The sequence below is a fragment of the Barbus barbus genome, assembly GCF_936440315.1.
Source record: "Barbus barbus genome assembly, chromosome: 17".
NCBI classification, from domain to species: domain Eukaryota; kingdom Metazoa; phylum Chordata; class Actinopteri; order Cypriniformes; family Cyprinidae; genus Barbus; species Barbus barbus.
In genome coordinates, this window is record NC_136745.1 from 9,940,621 (window position 1) to 9,950,214 (window position 9,594).

The 9,594-nt window shown below is 39.1% G+C and overlaps 1 protein-coding gene across 5 annotated transcripts in view; it reads left to right on the forward strand.

Moving 5' to 3' along the window:
• The first annotated feature begins 767 nt into the window (after nt 1-767).
• LOC306883412 (soluble guanylate cyclase 88E-like) overlaps nt 768-9,594 on the forward strand; it is a 30,544-nt gene continuing 21,717 nt past the window's right edge. For 3 of the 5 annotated variants that reach the window (XM_079438648.1, XM_079438649.1, XM_079438645.1), the window contains exons 1-2: nt 768-838; nt 2,338-2,410. The gene's annotated coding sequence lies outside the window, so the exon portion shown is untranslated. Of the gene's footprint in view, nt 839-2,252; nt 2,411-9,594 lie in introns of all 5 variants that reach the window. The other 2 variants (XM_079438647.1, XM_079438646.1) reach the window with 1 other exon arrangement.

The following is a 9,594-nucleotide window of genomic DNA, read 5'->3' on the forward strand; positions in this document are numbered from 1 at the left end:
TCTATGAAAATTTAATTATAGGTTCATCTAAAACTATTTATTTCCAGTTTGCACTTTCTGTTAGAACTGCATAGAAAGAATCAATGAAAATTGCCATTTAGTAAATATATTTAACTGATTTGTTGAAATTGTAATTTCAAAGTATTTTACATGAAATGTAGCAAAATAAGTTACTGTAGGTGGAAATGTATTATGTGCTCATTTTAACTGCCTTTTAAAAATGACTGTTTTAGTTATACATTATATAATAGTTATTTTATTTTTTAAAGTTATTGTTTATCAAGAATATTATTTTATATTTCTATAAAAAAGAGACAAGACATGCAGTTTATCTCATGGGATTATCCAAATTGTGCATGTTCAAAATATATTAGTTATAGTGCTTATTCATTAGTTTGTTCAATAATAATTAGTATTATTATTATAATTGCATTTAAATACAAAATTGGGTTAATGTATGTACTGGCATGCCTGTGTGCAAAAATATAAGAATTATTTAAAAATAATTATATATTAATTCCGATATTTACATGTCCTAAAATAAAAGTTAATACACTTTAAACACACGAAAACTTTAAATTAAGAATTAAAATCTACACAGTACTCTCTCTCTCTCTCTCTCTCTCTCTCTCTCTCTCTCTCATTATAAATTAATTTTCACAAATTAATATTTTAATCATTTTTAAGTAAACCATTAATATACATTTTTTTTTCTTTATTGGTTTTATTATTCTCTCCCCAAAAACATCTTTGTTAAGAGGATGCGTGACGTCGAGACGTCGTGCGTGCGTGGAATGGCGACGTCCCTCACTCCAAACACCTATAACAGACAGAACTGGTAAGATTCTGTATGTTTTAATGATTATCAAACACTTAACTCACTGCAGACTGCATCAAAACTGTGTCTGTTTCTTGGCTTATTGAAAGAAAGAGATTTTAACAACACATTTTCATCTGAGAGAAATTGAATAATAATTCGTACACTCTGCTCGTGCTTGCTGTTCAGATATGTATTAGACTATAATCGTTAATGAAGTTTACAGAGATGTTTTGATTAATAAAGGTCTTAATATCAGTTTAAAATATTTTCTACAAATATCTTTACTGTCAAATATTAGTAATGAGTTTTATGATGCTTTTTGGCATTATCACGATAAAAGGTTTGTTTACTTATTATTTACTCTCTCGTAACCACTCGGCAATTCACAAAATATATCAGTTTAGAAGAGACAAATGAAAATAAATTTCAAAACGTTGACAAAGCTTATCATAAACTCTATAACATGTCTTCAAGTTGGTCACGCCACAACAACTGCTAATTCACCTGCTAGTTAAACCAATATGCATTTGATGTTTTTGTGTATTTCATGGTTGGGATTTCTAGGAAGGCTTTATATATCCCATTTGTCTCTGTTATTTATTTTTATCCAGCTGTTCCATTGTTTATATCAGTTTATATCCATTGTTTCCATTATGTCTTCATGACATTATATTTACACACAGGCAACTGATTTTAGATGCGCCAAATGTCAGCACATGCTGTTCTGTTCAAACATCCAAATAATCGCTTTGGCTGTCCTGAACTAGAAGCTGTTTCAGCAGTGAGCAGAAAATCTGTCCCTTTCTGAGCCATAAAGACATGAGTATCCGGAACGCCAGCTCTCTCTCCTTTAGCAGATATCAGTGCTGCTGTGATTGCTTAAACTATCTTTAGCTCCTCTAATGAGGTGAATGACATGGTAGAACTTGCTGAGGGAGCAGTTTAGAGAGATCAGGAATTTATACAACATCTTAAAGCAAGTGTGAAGATACAGTAAAGCACTTATTGTTGGAAATGGGTCAACATTTGACAAAAAAGCTTGTCTGAGATGACGAAAAATATATTTTTAAATGCATATGCCAAGTAATTATAAATGTAATATTTATATTATGCTAATTTAATACAGTTTTGGATGACTTATATTATCTATCAGTTTCAACATTTTGATGCAATTTATGTAATCATGAAGAAAAAAGTTGGTTTTGCATATTGAATGCACATGACTGTATACTTAATATGTTAAGAATTAACTGACTGTATCTTATATGTATCTTAAGTATTTTCAAAAAAAGTTTTCAAAAGTATTTTCCATGATAAAAGGTGTTTTTTAACAATTATTTAGATTTTCAATCATGAATATTGTCAGGTTTTCTTGAGGTTATACCACTGGATGTTTGAAAGCCTGAACTCATGCCATACAAATGTTTTATAGGTTGCTTGTCATATGCTTATTGTTTATACAACACTGCCTTTGCACTGTTTTCCGCTGGTGTCCTGGTGTACGGATGCGCTTCAAGAAGACTGAGGTGTGTCAGACCTGCAGTAAGATGAAGAACGTCTGTTAAACGTGTTTGCTGGACCTGGAGTACGGTAAGAGTTACACACCAGAACCGAAACTAGAAAATCTCTTCCTCTGAGCAGGACTACAATTATTTGTTCAATTCTCAGCCTTTTTCACACCCATGATTTTAATATATGCCTGATCCTGATTTCAAGGTTAGGATTATGGCCTGTGACAGAAGAGAATGCAAACATAAGCCACATATTTTTCTGCTACATCTGTGGGTGTTTTACTACATCTTAACAGTGACAAAAAATGACAGAAAATGTGTGGGGAAAAGCTTATTTTGTGAAGTTCTTTTACATTAAATTGAGAATTTAAACACATTGTTCCAGTCCTTATCAAATTGTATGCTAAATTATACATTTTGAATACTACTTTTTTTGTCATTAAAACTAAAAGTGTACATGTATTTGAATGAAACATACATTTGAAAAATCTTCTTTCTTAATTTGTAGGCCTTTTTGTAAATCAGCAGTATCATTTGAGCATAATTGAGATAGTATTATAGTTTTTATTAATATTTAGAGTTTTTATTTTTAGATTTTTATTTTATAGTAATGTTTAATTTTGTCATTTTTTGTTTTTTTGTTTTGTTTTTGTTAAATATGTCTATATGGTTTTTATTTGAATTTTTTTTCAGCTTTAGTTATTTTAGTACATTGCTATTTAGTTACTTTAGTACAACTAAATGAAAATGAGAAATGGTTCCTTGGCATCTAGCTGAAATAAAATAGAAAAAAAAAAAAAAAAAAATATATATATATATATATATATATATATATATATATATATATATATATATATATTACACCATGTTGACCATGGAAGCGTGGCAGGCACTACCAGAGGTATTAGAGTGGGTTATGAAATCAATAAAGAACGGCTACACGCTTCAGTTCTTCTGCAGACTGCCCCGTTTCAACAATGTGTTAATGTCCACTGTACGGGAGCGGAATGCCTCAGTTCTGTGAGAGGAAATACACAATCTTCTCGCAAAGCGCGCTGTAGAGACGGCGCCCCTCACAGACCGCGAGAGCGGCTTCTACAGTCGTTATTTTCTGGAGCCAAATGCGATGGCAGACCAGCCTTCGGGACATGGTCAGAAACGGAGAAGTCATGGCACATAAACTGTCTGGAGCTCCGTGCTGTACACCTAGCGCTCGAGTGCTTTCTCCCAGACATTCTTCATGTCACGTTCTCATCAGGACGGACAGCATGACAGTGGTAGCGTTTATAAATCACCAAGGCGGTGTGAACTCGCTACCAGTGCTGCGGCTGGCGAGAGACCTCCTTCTGTGGGCAGATCGACACCTCCTCTCCATTCGGGCAGTACATGTCCCCGGACGCCTGAACTACAGCGCGAATTTACTGTCGAGGGCCGGGGTATTCCACAGGGAGTGGAGATTACATCCTTTGAAAGTCAATATGATTTGGAGTGTATTCAGCAGGGTGGAGGTGGATCTCTTCGCATCAGCGGAGAACACTCACTGCCCGCTGTTTTATTATCTGACACACTCTCCCCTGGGAGTGGATGCACTAGCCGTCAGACTGGTCGTGGCGGCGGTGTTGCAACAATATATAGTGATATTCTCAATGTTACTCAGAAAACAGGATACAGGAGGTTTAACTCATTCGAAATACTTCTGCTTAATGTTACACTGTTAGATATGCAAAAGAAATCTCTCCTATCTCTTGCTCTGGCTACTGTGTATAGACCGCCAGGGCCATATACAGATTTCCTAAAAGAATTTGCAGATTTCCTCTCAGATCTACTAGTTAATGTTGATAAACTGCTAATTGTCGGAGATTTTAACATTCACGTTGATAATACAAACGATGCGTTAGGACTTGCGTTAATAAACTCTTTTGGAGTCAAGCAAAATGTCACCGGGCCCACTCATCGTTTTAATCATACGCTAGATTTAATTATATCGCATGGACTTGATCTTACTGATATAGATATAGTACCTCAAAGTGACGATGTTACTGATCATTTCCTTGTATCGTGCATGCTGCGTATTACTGATGTTAGTTATATGGCTCCGCGTTATCGTCTGGGCAGAACTATTGTTCCAGCCACCAAAGACAGATTCACAAATAACCTGCCTGATTTATCTCAACTGCTCTGTATACCCATAAATACGCATGAACTAGACGAAATGACTAGCAACATGGGCACTATCTTCTCTAATACATTAGAAGCTGTTGCCCCCCTCAAATTGAAAAAGGTTAGAGAAAAACGTACTGCGCCATGGTACAACAGTTATACCCATTCTCTCAAGAAGGAAACTCGTACTCTTGAGCGCAAATGGAGAAAAACTAAATTAGAAGTTTTTAGAATTGCGTGGAAAAACAGTATGTCCAGCTATAGACAGGCTCTAAAAGCTGCCAGGGTAGAGCATATCCGCAAACTCATAGATAATAACCAAAACAATCATTCCCTCACAGTTTAATAGTAATGACTTTATGAATTTCTTTACTGATAAAATAGATAACATCAGAAATACAATAACAAATGTAGATTCTACTGCGTCTAGTATTTCAGCTTCATTCATCGCACCTAAAGAAAAACTGCAGTGCTTTACAACTATAGGACAGGAAGAGCTAAATAAACTTATCAGTGCATCTAAACCAACAACGTATTTATTAGATCCTGTACCCACTAAACTACTGAAAGAGTTGTTACCTGTAGCAGAAGAACCGCTTCTCAATATTATTAACTCATCGTTATCTTTAGGTCACGTCCCAAAACCATTCAAGCTGGCGGTTATTAAGCCTCTTATTAAGAAACCACAACTAGATTCTAATGAACTGGCAAATTACAGACCCATTTCAAATCTTCCGTTTATGTAAAAATTTTTAGAAAAAGTTGTGTCTACTCAATTATGCTCCTTTTTGCAAAAAAATGATCTCTATGAAGAATTTCAATCAGGTTTCAGGCCCAATCATAGTACAGAAACTGCACTTGTTAAAATTACGAATGACTTACTACTTGCTTCAGATCAAGGCTGCACCTCATTGCTAGTATTACTTGATCTTAGTGCTGCGTTTGACACTATAGACCATAATATACTCATTGATCGATTACAAAAATATATTGGTATTCAAGGACAGGCTTTAAGATGGTTTAGATCCTACCTGTCCGATCGCTACCACTTTGTTCATTTAAATGGGGAGTCATCTCAATTATCACCAGTAAAGTATGGAGTACCACAAGGATCTGTCCTAGGTCCTCTGCTATTTTCAATTTACATGTTGCCCCTTGGAAATATTATTAGAAAACACGGGATAAGTTTTCATTGCTATGCTGATGATACTCAATTATATATCTCAACAAGACCAGATGAAACTTCTCAACTATCTAAGCTAATAGATTGTGTAAAAAGTGTAAAAGATTGGATGACCAATAATTTCCTCCTACTAAATTCAGATAAGACAGAGATATTACTTATTGGACCAAAAAACCGTACACAGAATCTCGTGGATTATAATTTGCAACTAGACGGATGTACTGTTACGTCCTCTAAAGTCAAAAATTTGGGTGTTATTTTAGACAGCAACTTGTCCTTTGAAAATCATATTTCCCATGTTACAAAAACAGCATTCTTCCATCTTAGAAACATTGCCAAGCTTCGAAGCATGCTACCTGTTTCTGATGCAGAAAAGCTAGTTCATGCATTCATGACCTCTAGACTGGACTATTGTAATGCACTGCTAGCTGGTTGTCCTGCATCTTCAATAAACAAGCTACAGATAGTCCAAAATGCAGCAGCTAGAGTTCTTACCAGATCAAGAAAATATGATCATATTACTCCAATTTTACAGTCTCTGCATTGGCTACCTATTCAGTTCCGTATCATTTACAAAATATTATTACTTGCCTTTAAGGCCCTAAATGGTTTAGCTCCTGCGTACCTAACTTGTCTTCTACCACGCTACAATCCAACCCGCTCTCTAAGGTCGCAAAACTCTGGACTTTTGGTAGTACCTAGGATAGCAAAGTCCACTAAAGGAGGTAGAGCTTTTTCACATTTGGCTCCCAAACTCTGGAATAGCCTTCCTGATAACATTCGGGGTTCAGACACACTCTCTCTGTTTAAATCTAGATTAAAGACACATTTCTTTAGCCAAGCATACACATAATGCATTTTATAATCTTGTACTGCAGTTATATCTGATCAAATGTACATTATTATTATTCTTTAGCTTGGGTTGAACAATTTATTTTTGCTTAGATGGAACAGCAGCTACGCTAATCATGTCTCTGCTTGTCTCTACGTTTCTGCCACGGGATTACATTTACATTTACATTTACATTTATTCATTTAGCTGACGCTTTTATCCAAAGCGACTTACAATTGCTATATATGTCAGAGGTCGCACGCCTCTGGAGCAACTAGGGGTTAAGTGTCTTGCTCAGGGACACATTGGTGTCTCACAGTGGATTCGAACCCGGGTCTCTCACACCAAAGGCATGTGTCTTATCCACTGCGCCATCACCACCCCCACCACCCCCACTACCTGATTAACATCCCGTGGTAGCCAGGAATTACAGAACTTCAGTCTGGATCTAACCATTACATGATCTGAGATGACCGAACACCTGAGATGGAGGATCAGCGCCGGGAGATGACGTATGTGTCCCTGATCGTAGGCAGAGGCCAAACACCTGGATGAACGCCAGAGACAGATCCCCATTGAGGACCCCGCCACTTAGACAGCCATCGGAAAAGACCACTGGAACCAGCTGAGCCCATTCAACCTGACTTGCTGCAGTTTGGAACTGAACTGCTGGTTTGTTTGGCCAGAGGAGAATTGGCCCCCCGACTGAGCCTGGTTTCTCCGAAGGTTTTTTTCTCTATTCTGTCACCGATGGAGTTTTGGTTCCTTGCCGCTGTCGCCTCTGGCTTGCTTAGTTGGGGACGCTTAATTTCCAGCGATATCGCCGACCTTATTGCAAAGACACTATTCAAACTTATTGACACTTTATTTTCCTTTTTTTGATACTGTGCAGTGCTTTGACACAATTTGCATTGTAAAAAGCGCTATATAAGTAAGGTGACTTGACTTGACTTGACTAGCTCACAGCTGGCCGAAAGTACGCAAGTATGCCTTTCCTCCAGTCAAACCTCTGCTTCGCGTGCTTTGCAAAATCAGAGAGGAAAAGGAATCTGTTCTGTTAGTGGCACCGAAATGGCCCAATCAGCCGTGGTTCCCAGAACTGGTGGAGATGCTGGTAGCCCCCCCGTGAATTATCCCACTGAAGAGAGACCTCCTCTCTCAGGCACAAGAAACGATATGGCACCCAAATCCAGAGTCATGGAGCCTTCATGTCTGGCCGCTCGACGGAGCTTGCCAGTAACAGATGCACTTCCCTCAGCGCGTTGAACACTATCTCTGAGGCTAGGGCTCCTTCTACGAGACGTCTTTACGCACATAAATGGAGAGTTTTTTCAAGTTGGTGCATATTGCGGGGCGGAGACCCAATCAACTGCCCAATACCAATAATTCTTTCCTTCCTTCAAGAGCGATTTGATAGTGGTCGTATGCCATCCACGTTGAAAGTATATGTGGCCGATATAACTGCCTTTCACGCGCATGTCGAAAATCGCCCGATCAGCAGAGATGACCTGATCATACGATTTTTAAAAGGAGCAAGAAGGCTGAACCCTCCTCGCCCTTCTACTCTACCCACTTGGGACTTGGCGCTTGTGCTTGACGCTCTCACTGGACCCATCCAATCAGCGAGCTTGTGAGTGCTCTCTCTCAAGACAGCGCTCCTGCTCAGCGCTGGCCTCTGTTAAGTGAGTTGGAGACCTGCAGGAGCTTTCAAATGACAACTCGTGTATTGAATTCAGGTCAGGTGATTTCAGACTCACCTTGAAGCCTAGAAAAGGTTATGTGCCTAAAGTGCTTTCTACTCCATTAAAAGCGCAGGTCATAACACTATCTGCTTTCCGCCCCGAAACACACGCCGGGACGAAGCTGCTTAATACACTCTTGCTGTGCCCTGTACATGCGGTGCGCACTTATATCGAGTGCTAGACAGTTTAGACTCTCTGAGCAGCTATTTGTATGTTTTGGTGGACGTACAAAAGGCCTGCCTGTGTCCAAGCAAAGGCTGTCACACTGGATCGTTGACACAATTGCTTTGTCCACTCAACCCGCGGACTTGCGTCCTCGTGGGCCTGAGCAAATGGCATGTCTATTAAGGACATTTGTATGGCGGCAGACGGGTCGTCATCCAGCACTTTTGCGAGGTTTTATGACCTAGATGTGTCGTTGTTTGCCTCGCATGTGCTGTCAGTACGAGCAGCGCACACGCCTACTCAGCTTATTGAGTTGCATCAAAACACATGATTTCATTGAAATTAAACAATTTCAACTAATATATATGTCAAAGCGCCGAAGCCGCCGCCATTTCACATTCTCTGTTTCACCCGAGTTAACTCCGACACTGGTGTGACACAGCATCGTCTAGTTGCCGCGCCCCCCACTGACTTTTACATGGTTTCGACTAGGTCCTGTAGACCTGAGCTGTGTTTACCTGTGTTTACTCATTATGGCTCCAAATGTGAAATTTGACATACTTAGTCGAGCCAAGCTCCATCGCTGTGACACGGCGGGATTTTATACGTTCCCATAGCAATGTAGAGTGACCGAATCGAAGGGGAACGCTCTCGGTTGCTCACGTAACCTCAGTTCCCTGAGATGAGGGAACCAGACATTGCGCTTATTGCCGTGTCACCTAGCTCAGGATCTTAGAATGCCAAGTTGCTTCAGTCAAAGATTCTGAATGGATGACGTACAAGCACTGACTTATATAGAGTTGGATTCCCGTTCATATTTTGCGCGCTTGAACGCCATTGGCAAATTTAACTGGCGTGATTCAATAAGGCTTCAGTAGTATTTGAGGAAAGGGTATTTCCCATAGCAATGTCTCGTTCCCTCATCTCAGGGAACCGAGGTTACGTGAGTAACCGAGAGCGTTCTACAAGGATGTGAATGCTTTTTACAAGTTGGTATCTCGTAATTACGGTTATTACGATATGGCGTGAACGCACCTTTACATACAGAGTACCAGTACGGTACTGAGATCCGTACAATCACGCTGGTTCAGAGGCAGCAGTGCGCGTTCATTCAGTTTGCCACGTGACAGGGAATAGAGCTTGCAGCAGAGAAAACCTTCAATAAGCTCATCATTAATGGC